This window comes from Rutidosis leptorrhynchoides, chromosome 4 (genome assembly GCF_046630445.1).
Source record: "Rutidosis leptorrhynchoides isolate AG116_Rl617_1_P2 chromosome 4, CSIRO_AGI_Rlap_v1, whole genome shotgun sequence".
NCBI lineage: Eukaryota > Viridiplantae > Streptophyta > Magnoliopsida > Asterales > Asteraceae > Rutidosis > Rutidosis leptorrhynchoides.
The window spans coordinates 156,182,526-156,193,881 of record NC_092336.1 but is presented as its reverse complement, the minus strand read 5'-3'; the positions used below and the strand labels follow the sequence as shown (position 1 = coordinate 156,193,881).

The following is an 11,356-nucleotide window of genomic DNA, read 5'->3' as shown; positions in this document are numbered from 1 at the left end:
TTGGTAAAATATTTGTACTATTTGATAAGTGTCTAAACCATGTTGCGGACATCCTCTTAACAACTTTCCAAATCTTGTCCACGCCTCATATAGAGTTTCATTTGGCTTTTGTGTGAACGTAACTATTTCTCCTTGAAGTCTCACGGCTTTAGATGCCGGAAAGAATTGTTTAAGAAATTTTTCAACTAAAACATCCCATGTATCAATCGCCCCTTCAGGTAACGATTCTAACCAATCTTTGGCTTCTCCCTTTAAAGTCCAGGGAAATAACATGAGATAGATCTATTCATCCTCCACTTCTCTGATCTTAAATAGAGTACAAATCCTATTAAAAGTTCGAAGATGTTCGTTTGGATCTTCCTTCGGCGCACCACTAAATTGGCATTGATTTGTTACCATGTGTAGGATTTGTCCTTTGATTTCATAATCTGGCGCATTAATGTCTGGTTGAGTAATTGCATGACCTTGGCCAGTGCGTTTAGCTCTCATTCGGTCTTCCATACTTAGAGGTTCCAGATTTTCCGTGATTGAAATTGTTGAATCTGAATCACTAGAGGATTCTGACTTAATGGTTTCTTCCTCGACAATCTATGGATGAGTGATTTGTGGTTCAGGAGGAATGATTAGTATCTATATGTTCCCATGGATTATAGTGATACTTGAAGAATATATAGATAAGTATGTTACTTTTTTTTTTTTGCTTATTTAGTTTGTACTTTTTCATAAGTAACCATTTTATTATTTGATTAGTAATTTACAAGGATGTAAAGTACTGTAGGTGAATGGGGTGATCATGTCACATTGAGGTATATATTATATTTCTCTGTGTAAAAGCTAATATGTACTCGAATTACTTGTAGTTGAATCTCTTTAGTTTGATCATTTTGATCATGTTGGTATATGTTGCTTCATGTTTTTTGCAGAAATTTTCTTTAAGCTTTAGATTTTGGGTAGAGGTTCACTATAATTTAATATATTATTTGGAAGGTAGACATTTAACTTTTTAAACTTTTAATAAGAGTTCCTACTGAATGATTATAAATAATAACATTTTCAACGATTGTATGTGAATCTTTAAACATTTGGCTCTTTAAACATTTTTAACGTTGGACACAAAGTATTCATTTTGACCATTGTTTTAGACCTTCATCTCCACCATTAAGTCATTTACGTTCCTATGACAATAATGTGTTTCGAATTAACATCATTTCTTAATAACTTATGAATTGATATTATAATTTTTATTTTGACTCACGTTAGTGATTAAGTTGTCAAAGTAAACAACATTTAGGATTTCATAATATTATTATGTCTAAGTGAAAGACGATCATGATGAGAATTCGAGGAGTCAGTTAACTACTTTTATATTAATTTTATTTCTTTAGAATCTGCAAGATTTTGTGTTATTAATGTTTGCTAACAATTGCATAATTGTTGGTATCGTACTTACAAACTACTTATCAATCGTGTATAGGGAAAGCATACACATGTGGAACATCCTCGGGCTCATTAGGATCTTAGTAAACCTGATTATCCAACCATTCAAGAATATCGTTAGACAAATCGTGCAACGCACGGGCTTTGCCCAGTAGTGACCTTATCAGTAATTAAATAAGAAAAATAAATTAAATTACTTTACATTCCAATTTCTTTGATCCAACGACTTATATTCTTTCTTTTATATATATATATATATATATATATATATATATATATATATATATATATATATATATATATATATATATATATATATATATATAGTGAAGGATCCAGAGAGAACTAATGGTGGTAGAGAACCCATTAAACATACATATTAAGCTCAATCTGCACATAGATTGACCTCGATCTGCACATAGATTGACCTCCATCTGCACACAGATTGAGTCAATCTGCACAAAGATTAAGCTCAATCTGCACACAGATTGAGCTTAGTCTGTGAGTTCTCTCTTACCCTTGGTTATCTTTGGATCCTCACTATATATATATATATATATATATATATATATATATATATATATATATATATATATATATATATATATATATATATATATATATATATATATATATATATATATATATATATATATATATATAAACAAAATCTACTGGGGTACTAATTGTAATTTATCGGGGGTATAAAAGATATCTTTAGAGATATAAAAGGTAAATTCACTATTTAATATAAATTCACCAAACAAAATCCACCAAATTTTTTTAACGCCATCACCATTCAATTCGAAATAATTTTACGAACTAAACGCAATCAATTATATTCGACACGGAACTTCGATGCACTACCAACGGAACATTTTCTTTTAGCAATAAATATGGAAGTGATTTGAATTTACAGTTTAAGTCCTTAAAATATTTATGAACACGCAAATATAACTATTATAATAATAATTATACATGGCAACTCCCCGAGTACCATTATTTTGCTGAAATTACTAACAACTTTGCTAAAAGTAAACTCGCGGGTTACACTTTTATTTTAAAAATAATTGTATATAATAATTCTAAATTATTGTAACTTAGACTTTACTAACGTTACATTCCATGACAAATTTTCAATGTACTCATATTTTTTTCTAATATGAAACTGATGCGCAAACAGAAACTGTACTTGAATGTTTTGCATGCTATGTGAGTTCTAGGAATCGTATGATAGAGTTCTTGGTCTTTTTAAAAAGCTTATGACATGTATTTATGATCTGGAGCTTCTCATAATTGTTTGATGTGTTACTTGTGAATTATGCTTATCCGATTGCATGACCGTTGTAAAAACGTACGATAGCTAAACTTGTAAATGTTAATTGGCTAAACGAATGTGTGAAACTCATGAGTTGACCTTGGTTTGACTTTGTGGCATCATTGATATGACCTATTGATGTAGTTGACTTAAGTTGACCAACTTGACCAAGTTTGACTTTTGTTGACTTGCTTGACTAGTTGACTTCTGTGTTGACTTTTACTATACGATTGCGTCGGTCTGAGCAATAGGACAACTGTACTGTGAGTCGGTCTTTTGAAACAAATTTATGTAACTGCTTATTGGTACAATTAGGTTACATTACTCGTTCATAGTGTTCGACTACTCTTTACTTGTGAATTGTCAAGTGCACTCAAGGTGAGTCTACAGTCTCATACACTTTTAATTTTTGGGATGAGATAACATGCTATTTTGAAACTATTTTATGCATTAGACATGAGTATAAAAACTGAATATACACAATGAGTTTGATCCAAAAGCCCTTAGCTTGAATATATTTATTACTTACGTAAGGCTCGAACTATAAGAACGGATCCGTAGGTTTGACAAGCCTCACTCAACAGACTGGTTGCTTAAAACTTTGTTACCATATGCTTGATCAGCGTATGTTATATAGGGTAAAGGAAGTCGTGTAGCGCAATAGCTATCCGCGGGTTAAAGCTTTATATTCAAGTGCTCATAACAGATGTATAACTTTTGCAACCCTTAGGTTGTTCGCTAGAAATCTCGTGGTCTAAAACAAAGAATCATTACTCTGAATACTATTTTTCAGACTCTGCTTTATGCTACCTAAACTTGGGATTCACAAACCTAAAACTAGACATGGTATTGTCTACAAACATTTGAAACATAACCTTTTTGATGTCACACACAGTTGAAACTTGACATCGCTGATTACAAACAGTTTAACACTTGACATTTGATGTATGCAAACTTTTGACATTAAACCTTGGTGGTGTTATACTGATAAATGTTTACTGATTTCTGAATACTGATTTTCGAATACCGATTACCGATAAACTATTCTGATAACTGATTTTTTGATAAACGAATTTTGGAAACTGTTTTATGAAACATACGATGAACTATTTACTTAAACCTGTAGATTCACTCAACTTTATGTTGACCCGTTTTACATGTTTTATCTCATGTATTAATTGCTTCTGCTGTAGAACGTTGCTGTTACATAGAAGTCAAGCTAAGCACTGGACCAAAGTTAACATTACTGTTAATGGATTTTGACGGGGTGTTATATAAACGGACACAGTTTCGAGATAGGTAAATACCATCTTTATCGGTATACGTATTATCATATAGCACATCTATATTTATATTAAGATAATATATTATTTTTTTTGAAAAGCAAGCAAAAACTTTATTAAATATGTGAATATTTACATGGAGACCTATATAATCTATACAAGGAAGATGGTAATATCCCGATATTAATATCTGTTACAAGCCTAAAGCAAATATGCATGCAAACGAACTTGGTCACAAACTGGCAAGCTGCTACCAACAGTACCGAAAAAACTCAATGAAAAAGTTGGGAGCAAATTACCATTTAATCTTGAGTGCATACTTCCTAATGTGGTTGACTAGAAGTAGAATAGGATATAACATAAGAAACAGAATTACAAACAGCATAGGAACAAATGCTGCCATCTGAATTGAGTTTGACAGTGGGATTCATGAGATACCCGTGTTAACCGATGCCCGTTCGATGTTGGTTTGAGCCAACATAATAAGTGGGATTTATTAACCATTATTGCCATTCAAGTGTTGTTTTCTTTGCACGTTTGGATAACCAAGAGAAAGATTGAGTTTGAACTTCGGATATGATTGTTGTAGGACACCATTCTTTTTTGCTAAAGACCTTAAGATTTCGGTGTTTCCAAATTATGTAAACTGAGACCCATTTAGTAGCTTGACATATGTAGGATCCTTGTAGAGTGTTGGCTATTGGATGATTGATAGCGTAGACGTCATCTAGATTTGTAATGGAGTTTAATGGTTGGTTCCACCAACGTAGCAAGAAGTTCCAAATGTTTATGGATGCCGAACATTGGAGTATGATATGTTCGATGGATTCGACTTGGGAATTGCATAATGGGCAAAGTATTGTGTCGAGATCGATGCAACGGCTGTCAAGCTCAACCCGAGTTGGGATTCTTCCAAGTTTAAGTCTCCAAAGGAAGATGTTTATTTTTTGCGCTAACAGTTTATTACGAGGTGTTGCGTCACTTGAGGGAGATGTTGCAAGCTTTAGGTTATCAAGTAGGGAAGCTAAGGTTTTTGTGGTGAATGTGTCAGTTGGATCTAAAGCCCATTTCCATGAGTCGGTTTTGTCCGTTAAAAGACATGTTGAGATTAAGTTGTTGATTTCTGTAAGCTCATTAAGGACACGACCATTGGGGGGACGTATCTAATTCCAATTTCCAATTGAAACAGAGTTGTGTGTTGTAATTCTCTCAGCAACAGTTGCAGGTTTGTTGGACTCGAGCATGAACAGTCTTCTAAACATGTGATAGAAACTCTCCGAGCCACACCAACTTTTAGTTCAAAAATTGGTGCTAGTGTCGTTTCCTATGTGTTTGGTGATTGAACTTGTGAAGTTTGCTCCAATGCTATCCGCTGTCGACCCGGCTCTAATAATTCCGTTCCAAATAGTGCGACCTGAAATTTTCCTGCAACAAACATTAGTGTATAGCCACCCCTCCCCGTATACACTAGATATTATTTTTACCCATAGCGCGTTTTTTTCATTATTAAATCACCACCACCATTTGCAAAGGAGAGAAATGTTTTTAGAAAATAGTGATCCTACATTTAAACCGCCTTTGTCGTAAGGGCGAAGGATATGATCCCATTTAATCCAATTAATTTTTTTGTCTGCATCAGCCCCACCTCAATTTTTTTTTCGTCTTTTAGATTCAAGAATATTAGAAAAATAGTAGAGTGGGATACTAGTGAGGATGGATTTGAGTAATGTGAGTCGACCTCCAAAGGAGATAGATTTAGCTTTCCAGTCCGATAGTCTTTTGTCAAATTTTTCAAAGATTGGTAACCAAGATGAGGCCTTGGAAGTGCGTACTCCTATGGTTAAACCAAGATATGTAAAGGGGGTTGTTCCGGCCGAACATTCAATATAATTTGCCATTGTTTCAACATCATTTTTTGAAACCCCAATTCCATATAAATTACTTTTAAGGTTAACTTTAAGACCCGAGATGTTTTCGAAGAATTTGAGTAGTTTAGAGATGTTTTTCGCATTTCGTTTACTCCACTCACCGAAGAAGATTGTATCGTTTGCATATTGTAAATGGAAGATCTCAACCTTATCATGACCGACCTTTATGCCACGAAATTGATTGTTTATGATGGCACATTTTGTTCGGATATTAAGACCTTTGACCTCGATGATGAAAAGGAAAGCTGATATTGTATCACCTTGTCTTATACCCCGCCCGGGGGTAAACTCTTTGGTTAGTGAACCATTTATTAGAATAGAGATGGAAGAAGAGGAGAGACATGCTCGGATAAAACTAATCCATTTACTTCCGAATCCCATACTTTTCATGGTATAAAATAGGAAATCACATTCGATACAATCTAATGCCTTTTCGAAGTCGACTTTGAAAATGAGGCCTTTATTTTTTTTTTCTTTTAAGTTCATCAATGATTTCGTTCGCAATTAGTACGCTATCAAGTATGTTCCTACCTTTTAAGAAAGCGGTTTGTTCAATTCCGATGACCTTATGAATTACTTTTGAGAGGCGATTAGATAAGATTTTGGTTAGAATTTTGTAGTAGCTTCCGATGAGACAATTTGGGCGATATTCGTTAAAACCAATGGGGTTAGCTTTCTTTGGGATTAGTGTGAAGAAGGAGGCGTTGCAACCTCTTGAAATTTCGGAGTTGGGCCAGAACCATTCGAGTGCATTAATGAGGTCCTCTTTAATCATCCACCAATATTTTTTTTAAAGAATTTCATATTAAAGCCGTCTGTTTCGGGGGCTTTTGAACTTTCACAATCATGAAGTACGTCAAAAATTTCTTGTTCGCTAAAACGGGCTTCTAGGATTAGGTTGTCGGAGTGGGAAATATATTCGAGATTTCTTTTTATGATAATATTTAATAATTATTTTTTGTTTAATTTAAAAATACCATACAAAGCATGGGCTCCTTCACGGGCTTTTTCATAGAGGATTATCGTGTAACGATTCTATTCTATTTACATTTTCATGTTCTCAATTATAGGCTACATTTGATCGGTAACATCTATAATTTTCGTCTATACTAACGATTTAAAAAAATAATATTTATAGTTTTCGTCTAACGGACAGTCTCTTAAAACTAGTATATATATGTATTTAGAAGATATATACAACAAATTTAATTTCTCTGATTTGATTTATATACTTGAAAAGGTTTAATGAAACTTTGTTTTGTCCCCAGCCTTTCATGAGCACAATTTCTTAATATTTTTTGGGACCTATCATGTAATTACGATCTTTCGATACATCGTGGGGTTCCAAAGATTAAATATCACTTCTTTCATTTGATACTATCAAGATCCTAAAGTTGTCATAACTCATAAACCAAGGATCAATTAGATGTTGAAACAAGGTTAAACTTAATCGAAATGAAATAATCGTTAGATCTAAATTATTCCAAAAAAGTTGAAATATCATGATTGAATTACATGAACATGAATAATAATAATAATAATAATAATAATAATAATAATAATAATAATAATAATAATAATAATAATAATAATAATAATAATAATCTATATCTATCTATATTGTATATTATATATTATATATTATATTTATATACTTTATATTATGATAATTATAAGAAAACTATATTATATATCTATATTACTCTTTATTATTTTATTTAAGAAATAGCAACAATAGCAAAAACAACAGTAGTAGAAAAATAGCAGCAGCAACCGTCGCAACAATGACGACTAAATTAAAAGAAAAAAATTATGGATGACAGAGTAAAGAAGGCTAAACAATAAAAATAGAAGTGAAAAATAGTAAGAGTAAGAGTTAACAAACTATTTAAGAGATCTGGAGAGACAACACTATATAAATTATGTATAAAGTCATGAATAATGAATAATGAGTGTAACTAATAAAAGATATTGATCACCGGTATAATTCTATATTCTATAATAAGTATAACAGCCGATACGAATGAACAGTACGCGGGTTATTTTGGTCATTTTTCGCGTGTTCTAGCTAATTTGTTGCTACAGCTCTATACACCACTCTTCGCTAGGGATGGCAATGGCCACCCGACCCAATGGATATCCACCCGATCCACCCGCTTTGTGATGGATATGGATGAACCTAAATGGATATGGATACGGATATGGATGAACTTTAACGGATGTGGATATGGATATGGATGAAAAGTTTCATCCATGGATATATTCATCACCACCCGAAATACATATATAAATATATAAATATAGATATATGCGTACACATTTACGATTACAAGTTTATTTACCGTTAAATTTAGATTTTTTTTTCAACCCATAATGAAATAACTATATTTTATTATAATAAAACACGTATGTCTAATAAATAAACTTACAAATTTCATATTTAAGTTTTCATAATCTATGTTTTATAGTAATAATAAAACATTTTGTTATATCTTCGACAACGATTACACATTCTTATGGATAAATTTTAATTATGTCATGTCATATTTATTTTTGTTATACTCTGTTTTTATTTTAATAAAATATTATAACATTTTTTTAACATCCATTAGATATCTATTAACCCGCTAAATCCATTGGATATTGATATGAATGGATGACCTGAAACTAAATGAATATGGATATGGATATGAATGAATAAAAACTAAATGGATATGGATATGGATACGGATACAGCATCACCCTATCCATCTCCCATGCATTTTTATCCCTACTCTTCGCCCAAAGTACAACAAATCAACCTCTCCTATCTCTCTCTAAAAGGTTAAACACTCCAAAATTCTTTTCACGGTCGACACTGCCTTCATGCCGCCATATTAGCCGACGACACTACCACCAGCGAATCCGTCACGATTTACCCTACAAAACCGTGTAAATTTTGTGTATTAACGGCAGCTTTTTCGAAAGCGCCGGAAACATCTCCGGTGACCGGAAAGTCGACGAAGAAGACGACGTCAGTTTCGACAGCGATCGTAAGATTAATTATGTAACCGATTTATTTAACTTCTTTTAATAATTTTTGTGAAAGTAATTTTGTGTTATGAATCCAGGGTTTTTTTTTTATTCTGGGAACCGATAGATGTTGATCGGGATTTGATTGTGCTGGTGGCGAGATGTGCATTACCTGGTATGTATACATATCGACAGTTACAATCTTTTTTATGTTTATTGATGTCATTTGATATGGGTTTATGTTTTCGATTTCATGTCAGTATTGTGAATAAAGGATACCGAGTTTGTTGTTTTTCATATTATATCTAATTCATGACAGGTGGTTCACGAGTTCCTCAACAACTGTTTAATGTAATGCCTTAGTAAGTTTTTAGTTTTGTCAACATAAAATGTCAGTTGAATCGTTGGTTATTACTTATTACTTCCATTAATTAGTTTTTTTGCATACTAATTGTGCTTATTTACTAAAAGGCAAAATCACACTTCATTAGTACGTACAAGTGTTTCTGTGCGGTGGACATTGACGGGTGGTAGTTATCAGATTGAATGCCCTATTTTGGTTAGAGTTTTGATGTGCTGAGGTAGGCTTCATACTCTGAAAATGGTGAAGTTATTGGGAAGTTGTTTGTAGTTAGCACTTTGAAGCGATCGTCACTGATCACTTCATCAAAATGTTTGTTTGTCTTTGGATGGAAAATGGGCAGCGAATCTAAGTGAGAAAAAGGATATTAAATGATCGATCAATGATAATAACAAGCATCAATATCATACGTGGTTCACGGTTTGTTTCGGCATATCAAAGGTATTAACATATACTTGAAACATTTGTTTCTAGCTTATACTTACTTAACAAAGTTAATTGCAAGTTTATAATCGTGTAGTTCTTAATCTTTTATGAGGTACTAAATCTATGAACATATGAAAGTATTAAAGTTATTTAATGATTTGAGCAGAAGCACTCCGAAAAATATATTAATTTAAGTCCTTATATATGCATAAGGTACGGTATTCTACAACGTCCAATAATTAACACCCCACATGTCACCGGTATGGTTCATTTGCTATTTACTTTCTCAATGGCTTCGATTTTTGCTTATGTTTGTATTGACATCCTTGTCAAAGCTGTGAAAATGTGTTTGGGTCATAATTGCTACTTATATTGAACTAGCTGAGTAAAATACTTGCATTTTTACATTAATTTTAATAGATGTTTGTGACTGAATTAATCTTTTCAGTATACATTAATAGTGTCAATAGTTTTTTCGTTGAGTCACAACCAGTTAATGTCAATGGTATTTTTTTACTTGCAGTCATTATATATTCAACTACCGGTGTAAAAGACTTGGGTTTTTGCATTTGTTTTAATAAATATATATGTGATTTGTGATTGTAACTGAATATGTTTTTTATTTTCCAATATGATAGGTGTAACTGAATATGATCAAGCCTTAGGCGATTGTGACAGAGGTACCAGCTACAGTTCTGCAGCGTTTGACTGTTTTATCTGAGCATGTCGCTGGTTCGTGCGCTCCCGGATAGTTTGTGTGCTCCTGGATAGTTCGTGTGCTCCTGGACGATCAACCTTTGATGTTAATCCAATTACAAATGTTCATGCTAATGTGGATACTACATGAAGTGGTAATAGTCTTATGTAGCACATTTTTTGTAACACTTTTGATATCATAAACAGCAACCAAATCTTTTGCTATGTAAAATAGTAGAACTCATATGATATTGTATCACTCATTATCTTTGTTATGTAACACCAGTAGACCAGTAGTAGCATCCCTTGGTAACACCAGCAATAGCCTCCTTTGTAACACCAGCAGTAGCAGCAACCACACCGAAACCATTAAAATATCTCGAATAGAAAACACGTTGTAAAGCGCAGCAACGCGCGCCCCGGACCTCTTTCTAGTTTGATATAAACAACATGAATAGTCACTGTAGATTCGCACTAAAGTTATGATAAATTTGATTTTTTAAAGTAACCTAGTAAACCTTTTTAGAACGGTGGTTAGGAGTTACTGACGATGGTCCGAAGTCCGAACGTGATGCCAGAACTCACCCACTGGATAATTTTCTGGAACGAAGTATTATAGTCTTACCGCTTCTCGGGAAAAAACAACCCTACAATGGATCCATACGGGCAATGCGTGTGGTAAAACCCCTTGGGTGAGGTCGAACATAAGACATTCGAGACCTCCGAAGCCCATAAAATTAACGGTTAACATCAATAGAAATAATTTGCAGCTCATTAGAGTCGAATTTCCGATCCCTTAAAAAAAGTTATTTCACCATCAATAAACCAATGTCTTGACGTTTCTATTAAACCTATTTTATCGTCACTATGTTAGTCTCTTAACTATATGTGATTA

At 33.0% G+C, this 11,356-nt stretch overlaps 1 long non-coding RNA gene across 2 annotated transcripts; it reads left to right on the top strand.

Moving 5' to 3' along the window:
- Positions 1–8,764: 8,764 nt before the first annotated feature.
- LOC139840374 (uncharacterized) lies at positions 8,765–10,861 on the top strand. Of its 2 annotated transcripts, XR_011757391.1 has the most exons (5): positions 8,765–8,998; positions 9,077–9,153; positions 9,298–9,340; positions 9,450–9,780; positions 10,404–10,861. It is a non-coding gene; the product is annotated as an uncharacterized lncRNA (long non-coding RNA). The 2 variants fall into 2 exon arrangements; XR_011757390.1 differs by having other exon boundaries at positions 9,298–9,780.
- Positions 10,862–11,356: the final 495 nt, after the last annotated feature.